General features: G+C 54.7%; 1 long non-coding RNA gene across 1 annotated transcript; it reads right to left on the bottom strand.

The window, feature by feature from the left end:
- Window positions 1–683: 683 nt before the first annotated feature.
- Window positions 684–7,635, bottom strand: LOC111828095. The gene is made up of 3 exons (XR_002831873.1): window positions 7,555–7,635; window positions 3,286–3,371; window positions 684–856 (listed from the first exon to the last, which is right to left on the bottom strand). It is a non-coding gene; the product is annotated as an uncharacterized LOC111828095 (long non-coding RNA).
- Between the last annotated feature and the right edge of the window lie 211 nt (window positions 7,636–7,846).

The raw sequence follows: 7,846 nt of genomic DNA, 5'->3' as shown, positions 1-7,846 counted from the left end.
TCCTCTCTGAGCAGTGCAGTCCCACAGCTGGGAGAAGGGTAGCAGCTGTTGGCCTGGTCTAGCCCTTTCCTTTTGCAGATCAGACACAGGCCCCAGAGACCAGGGGATGCATCCACTTGCTCACCTGGTCTGAGCTGTCCAGGACCCATCCCACCTTCCAGGCCAGATGCCTCGGCCCAACACCTCTGCACTGTCCACCAAATGTTTTCATGGGCACGACGCTCCCAGGAGGTTCTTGGCATGTGTGTGAGGGAACATAGGAAGAGGCTGAAGAGGTTCAAGGATTTGGGAGTAACTGGTAGAAGCTGGGGGGACAATTCTACTTGGATGCCATCCACCCACCCTGATGGGCAGACCTTCCCGGAAGCCAGCGTTCCTGGAGCGCTGGCATTTCTGCAGGCAAACTCCTAACTGCCTGTGCCTGCAGGGGCTTCTGGGACTCAGTGTGTCCCCGAGAGGAAGGACAGCCAGGCAGGTCAGAGTGGGGGGAGACAGGCTAACCCTTCCCAAGGCTGGCTGGGCGCTGCCTTCAGTCTCCGCAGGCGGGCTGGCCCGCGCCACACAGGAAAGAACGTTCTGAGCCCAGGGGCAAACCTGGCTTCCCGGGTGCCCCCAGGACGAGGCTCTATTCGAAGGCCGTTTCCAGGGCCCACAGTGAGGGAGAGCACCGCAGCCGCAGGCTCGGGCGTCAGCTGGCTTTATTGGGCGCGGGGACGGCTGGGGTGCCGAGCGTGTCGGGGGCTGGCCTTGCCTGTGCAGCCGAGGTTGGGCCTGTGTTCGGTGCCTTCTCGCCTAGTGTCCAACCGTTTGGAGGATTTCCAGGGCCAAGGAGGCCACCGCACTGTCGGCAGACGAACTGTGAGGAGAACAAAGGCTGAAGAGCCGACTCGTTCAAAGGGGCTGGTGTCCAATGCACCAGCTGCTTCTAGGGCGGCCCTCCACAGTATCTAGAGGCGCAGAAACCGTGTTCCCAGGCTGAGGTGCAAACCCGTCAGCCGCACCCCCAGTGGGGCTCAGAACTGGCCCCACCAGCACCCCTAATTGAGGCCTGAGCTCCTGGCCCACCAGCTCTCAGCATCTGAACGCCCTGGGCCAGGTGCACTGATGCTGAGCTGTCAGGCAAGTCAGACAGCAGCCAGACCCTGCTCAGCCTGGCCCGGGTCCCACAGGGTCCCGCGGCGGGGGGGGCGCCTGCCCAGCGCCTGCCTCCAGCTGACTTGTACCAAAGACCGAAGATCCCAGACCCGCCCAAAGGCTGACTCTCCTGCTCCATGTTGCCACTGGCTGGCCCATCAGCCATGAGTCTTGGGTGTCTTATTCCCATAGGTGTGGATGTGCAATTAAGAGCTTAACATGGAGATTTTGTTAACAGAGCAAATTGAGACACATTTAAGCCTGTGCACTAACAACTGTTAGCAAAGAAAGAGTGACACATAGCAATGTTCACCTTGAAGTATGCAATTAGCTCGTGGCACCTCCCACTACACAGAAATAGAGCTGTTGTCAAATAATCAGGTGGGGGCTGCATAGAAGGTGGGCCCCCGGGGGACAGGGCAGGAGACGGGGCTGCACAGCCAAGGTCCAGAGGGTCTGCCCTGCCCACTGAGCCGCCCCGGCTCAGTGACTGGCAAAGGGCACGTCAACCTGTGGCAGAGCCAATCAGAACCAAGAGCACTGCCATTCCCTCCTTGGTCACCATGAGAAAAGCCTTTCTTCAGCCATCGGAGCAAAGCCCAACCTCCCACCTGCCTGGAGTGCTGGGGGCGGGGGCGGGGGAGGCCCACGGAGCCCTGAGCCTCACTTGACATTTGGTCCAGATTTAGGTGCATCCTGCGGCCACACTGGCCTGGACCTGAAGGCAGACTGAGGGCCTGCTAGGAGAGTCCCACAGGCAGCTGGGGGAAGGGCTCTCAGGAGCTGGCCACCAAACTGTTTGCTTAAGGCTGGGGTCCCTGGGGGTGACTGTGTGCGCAGCCCGAGTCCTTGTCTGCACCTCACACCAGGGCTGCCATGGTGAGGCGGGTAGCCCAGGAGGTGGTGCCCCCCTCCCCCACCCAACCAGGATTAAGTATAAAAAGGAGGGAGGGAGCCCTGCCTCCACCACAGACTCGCCTCGGCAATCACATGTATTTCTTCAAATTAATACCATCCCAAAGCACCGAAAACAGACTTCACAGAACCCTGTGGTGCTGACAGCTACCAGGAAATGTGCAGTGAAGGCCTTCGAGGGGCGGCCTTCTGCCCAGGGTGGGGACGGACAGCAGCGGGGGCTCAGGACTGTGGCCCCCACACCTCTGGCTACCTCCCTCAGCACGGGGATGTGGCCTGAGGGAGGAGGGGTCACTGCATTCACTGACCACTCCTCAGACCTCCCAAGCCCCACCACTTGCCAGGCTCGGTGCCACCACACCAGTGAGCCGTGAGACAGTGCCAGCGGGAAGCATGGAGGCCTGGGAACAACTCTTTATCCCTGTGTTTCCCCTTGTCACTTGGCACTAACATTCACATAAACAGTATAAGCTCTACCCCCACCAGCTGCCACCACCTCTCAAGTGCAGGGGTGCAGGGGATGCGTGTCATTGCAGAATGAACCCTCCCTGCAGCACTCACCCCACTGAGCATCCGCATGACGGTGGGGCTGGCGCTCCAGGGTGACAGCGCTGCCTGGTCTGCCCCTCAGTTCTAGACACTGCACAGCTGGGGAGTGGAGGCAGGGCTAACCTCACACTCCGATTCTGGGAGTCACATACTCTGCTGTCTAGGTTCCAGGTTTTCCTTCTGGCCAAGCGGGGCAGCCTGGTGCTGCCGGGCAGGCTGAGCTGTCGGTTCTGACCCCAGCCCTTCCCTGACCTCCAGTCCCTCTGCCAGGTGGCGGTAATGTCGCCTGTGGCCCGGGCTGGCATGGGGGTGCGTGTACACAGGCTGGTTACCGACCACCTTATGGGGTTCATCCCATCTCCCACCTGTTGTCCCCTCCCAGCTAGTCATAGTCCACTCCCCCCCTCACCTCTATCCCCTATAGATGTGATATTGGGGGCACTAAGATATCCTGATTTTTATCCCTCTTCCTGTTGACACCCCTCATTTGGACAGTGGGGGGTCCCCAGGGGATAGAGACACAGTGACCATGCTTCCCCCGCTGGGAGGGACCTCAGTGGCAATGACCGAGTGGAAGACGGTGGTCCCTGGTGTGTAGAGGGAGTGGGGGGACAGGCGGAGAGAAAAGAGTGTGTCAGTGTTTGCTGAGCCCAATAGATTGCTCGGGCCCTTCCTGGGCCGACTCACCCGCCAGCCGGGGCCAGCCGCTCCAGCGCCCACAGGAGGCTGCCCGCACCCTTCAGGCTCTCCAGGTGCTTCTCGTTGGAGGTGACCTGCAAAGGCGGGAGAAGACAGTGGTCGGTGGGCCCAGCCCCGACTCAGCCCAGTGGGTGGGCACCCTGAGTGTCGGGCTACCTGTGGCCTTGGGGAGCAAGCCTCAGCCCCACCCACAGGACGCTGCTGACCATGGGGACAGAGGCAGACGGTGGTGGCCCTTGGGGAGTCACGGGCGGGGGATGTGCCCGGTCACGGTGGGCTGCCTCAGGTGGCACCGGACTTTCGGAAGGCTCTGCCGTCTCCTCTTTCCCACGGCCTCGCCTTGCACGGTGAGCGGCGGTGTGTTTTACAGGTGAGGTCACCGGGGCTCAGGGAGACGCAGGGGTCACCACGGCAGGACCTAGGGAGCCGGAGCCTATCGTCCCCTTGGAGACTGGCCCCAGGCTGGCCTCAGGTGACCCCCTGCTCAAGTGTCCTTTCCCCTTGACCGTGGCAGCCCAGGCTGGACTGCTGTCGCCCAGTTCTAAGAAGAGGCTGAAATTTCTTAGCCACAGGGACAGGAAAGTCACGGGGGTCATTAAACTTGCAGGTGGACTCTGCACCTGCGCCACCCCACTCCCCACGTGTGCCTCACCCACTGCCAGCTCAGCTGTATGGGATGGGTGTGCTTGCTGCAAAGACCTGCATCTTCAAAGAGCTGCATGTAAATGCCCTGAAATCACACCCGACTGGGTGAGCTCCAGAGGCTGCCGTTTGGGAATGCCTGCTGTGGTTCAGCTCTGCCTGAGGTGAGCACAGGCTTACACTGGCGGCCGGGCCCTTCGGTGAGGTTCCCCAAAATGTGCCTCATGCAGGTCCGCTGAGCTGCATCCACACCCACTGCCCTGCCCAGCCCTCCCATGGGACTGTGTGCTCCCAAACAATCACCCAACAGGTTCCAAAGAAACAGTAAGACCGCATTTACTCGCAAGGCTAGTCAGAAGGTGCAAATGGAAAATATAGTGAGAATCATGCAATCAAAGGAAGGGACCAAAATAGCATCATGTGAAATGGACATAAATGTAGGCATCAACAAAGCCAAAAGAATTAATGAAAAATTATGTGATCTGGCCACTTAATGGGACTCTTATGAACAACACCAACTGTTGTCCTGCACATAAAGACGAGTTAATTAGAAAATAAAAATTGTAAACAATATCAGAGACTCCAGTTCTGGCTGAGGGAGAAAAGACATGCTCCCCTGCTCTCCCTCCGAATGCAGCTATGAAACCTGGACAGAGTACGCAGCTCAGCTACTGGAGAACAGTGAGAAGCAAACAGCGACAGGCAGGCGGGGAAGGACACTGGATCCCCTTCTCTCCTTCCGGGAAGGCCAGCAGGACTCAACCAATCCAACCCCCGGAGTGAGCACTGTGGGCGAGGAGAGAGCTCCGGAGAAGCCAGGCTGGGGAAGGGAGAGGAAACCCCAAAGCTCAGAGAGAAGAGATGAAACTCGGGTATTTTCCTTCCTTCTCCTCAGCTCTCTGGTGGCAATAACGACGGTGGGGGCGGCAACAGCGGCAGCCAAAACTCTCTTCTCTGTCCTCCCACTGCTTGGCCCAGATACCACAATTGTGGAAGTCAGCGGTGTATGGCCAGACAGAGAATGGGAGACCCAGGGAACCGGGAAGAGCTCGAGAAAGCAATCCCATTAACTTAATTATGAGTTCCTAGCCTCACCCTTAACTTGTGCTTGCGTGGAACTGGTCCAAACAGCACACCCAAAACTCAGAATTGAGCTAACAAACCTCTGCCCAGACCCCAGCCTGACCCTTGGAGGACACACAAGAGAGATCCCAACAGCACTGCAAGTGCTTTGAATCTGATATTGAACTTATAATTCCAAGCTGCAGCCTGAACCTAACCAACAGAACTGCTTACTAAAATAAAAGTATCAATATTCTCTGTAGGGTTTCAACACAACACAGTGCCTTATAAAGTAATATTTAAAACAGGATAAAATCCAAAAGGTGGGCATCCAAACAACCACAGAAGTCTCAACTCACATGAGACAAGACAATACGTAAGAAAATGACACAGATGTTGGAAGTATCTGACAAAGACTTTAAAGCATTATAAAAATGCTAAAACAATAACACTTGAAATAAATATTAAAATAGACTATAACACTCTTGAAACAAATATTAAAATGGCATAGAACAGTATGAAAACAGAATAAAGTATTAAAATAAAATAGACTATAAAAATTAGAAAATATAAAAGAGAACCAAAAAATATATATTAACAAAAAATAAATAAAAAGCCACACTGAATAGACTCATCAGCAGAATGGAAAGAGGCAGCGAACTTGAAGACAGATCAATAGAAACGATCCAATCTGAGCAACAGAGGAAAAAATGTTGAAAACGCAAAGGACAGGGGGGTAGGGGAGGCCAGGGGATTGTCAAGGGCAGGGGGGAAAAAAAGGACACATATGTAATACCCTTTGTAATACTTTAAGCAATTTAAAAAGAAAAAAGAAAAAAAAAACACAAAGGACAGAGCCTCAGGGACCTGTAGGACAATAACAAAAGGTTTGTGTCACTGGAGCCCTAGAATGAGAGAACCGCATAAATGGATGAAAAGGTATTGGAGGAAATCATAGCTAACACTGGTCCAAGTGTGATGAAAGACATGAACCTATAGATTCAAGGAGCTGAGAAAATGTCCAACAAGATATCCAACGAATCCACACCCAAGCAGTTCATAATCAAACTTGAAGCCAAGGAATGTTGAAAGCATGCAGGGGAAAAAAATGATGCATTACTTAGAGGGGAACAATGATTTGAATTACTGTGGATTTCTCTTCACACTGAGATCAGAAGAAAGTGACAAAACATTTTTAAAGTGCTAAAAGAATTAATAGACACTTCACTAAAGAAGATATGTAGGTGGTAAATGAGCCCTTGAATACTCAATATCACTGGCCATCAGGGAAACACGTTAAAACTGCAGTGCAATTCAGCCACATACCTATTCGAAAGGGTAACATTTTATAAACTGACAGTAACAGACGATAACAGACGCCAGCAGGACCACAGCGAGTCCCCCTTCCTGCTGGTGGCAGTGCAGAACAGCACAGCGCTTTGGAGGACGGTTTGGCAATTCCTCATGAAATTAAGCACAACCTCATCCTGCAACCCAGCAACTATACTCTTGGGTACCCGCCCACGTGAATTGAGAACTGATGTCCACGTAAAAAGCTGCGTGCGGAAGTCCACTGCAGCGTACCCCCTAGTCACTAGAGAACGCAAGGAACCGAGATGTCCTTGGACAGGGAAATGGAAAGACAGCGAGGAACGCACGTGCGCTACCTGGTTTATACGTCTGATTGGATCTGTAGAATGAGATGTGAATAAAGATAAATCTGGGTCATTCTGAGAAGACAGGATTTCCATTCGCCTTGCTAAATTGTTTTGTCCTCCGGCACCAGCTTTCTGCAATTAGTTAAGTTTGCAATATTCAGATTCCAAGTGGCTTTGAACGGAATGATCCTTAGGCGTGAATTTCTCCTTTCTCCCCGAGTTTGGCCACTGAAGCGTATACATTGAGATGGACACCAACCTTCCTTCAGAAGCCCCCGCTGTATCCACCACACAGTGTGGCCTTCAACCTTCCATTTAAACTTGCCCGAAAGCCAAATGGCGGCTCACCTACTTCTTCGAGCTACGTGAGCAGAGAGTGTTGGCCGCACACTGAGACCCACAGAGGAATCTCCTTGCCGTCGGCAGGAGGCATGCTCCCCACGGGCCTGTGTTCATGGCTAAGCGACTCCTGGACAACCTCTCTCGGCTGAGGCGACTTTCAGAAGTAAAGGACGCAGGGGCTGGCGGAGGTGCCAACACAGTACGCTTCCTGTGGTTACTACTTTCATTGCCAGCGGCCCCGTCGTCCCCACAATCCACGGCAAGCAAACTCGATGTTATTTTGCAGGAAGGTGCGACTGGAGCAGAGGTTCCTGGGACGCTGAAGAGTCCACAGGGGGGTGGTTTCATTATTTTAAAACCTTCAGGAGGCAGGTGGCCGTTTCCTGCAAACAGCCCTGCCGGCCTCGCGTTTCTCTGCTTTATGCCGAAACCCGTCGGCCGGATGTGGAGCCCCAGCGCTACCCGGTGCCGCTGCCGAGACGCCTGCCCGGGAGCCGCCCGGTGAAACCCATCCGGAGGGAGACGTGGGTCCTGCCAAAGGCGTGAGGCTCACCTGCTGCCAGGACCGTCCACAGCCTGGTCTTCTCGGGGAAATGACTGGAGCGTTGAAGCTGGAGCCAGCTGGGAGGCTGGGCCTCCCCTCCTGTGTACCTGACGGACGACACACAGAGAAGCTGCTCGTGTGTTTGGGGTAAATATGTCGCTTCATTCGGCCTTCCACATGGTGACCTGTCAGTCGGCATTCAGGCATCACACGTGTAACCGGAACTCTTATCCCTCGTTTCCCACCGGCTCACGACCTGCAGGTGGTGGCTTTGCACCCGCCTGTGGGGACTTCGGCTTCC

The sequence above is a fragment of the Myotis lucifugus genome, unplaced genomic scaffold, assembly GCF_000147115.1.
Source record: "Myotis lucifugus unplaced genomic scaffold, Myoluc2.0 scaffold_283, whole genome shotgun sequence".
Lineage (NCBI taxonomy): Eukaryota > Metazoa > Chordata > Mammalia > Chiroptera > Vespertilionidae > Myotis > Myotis lucifugus.
This window is presented reverse-complemented; position numbering and strand designations above follow the sequence as displayed.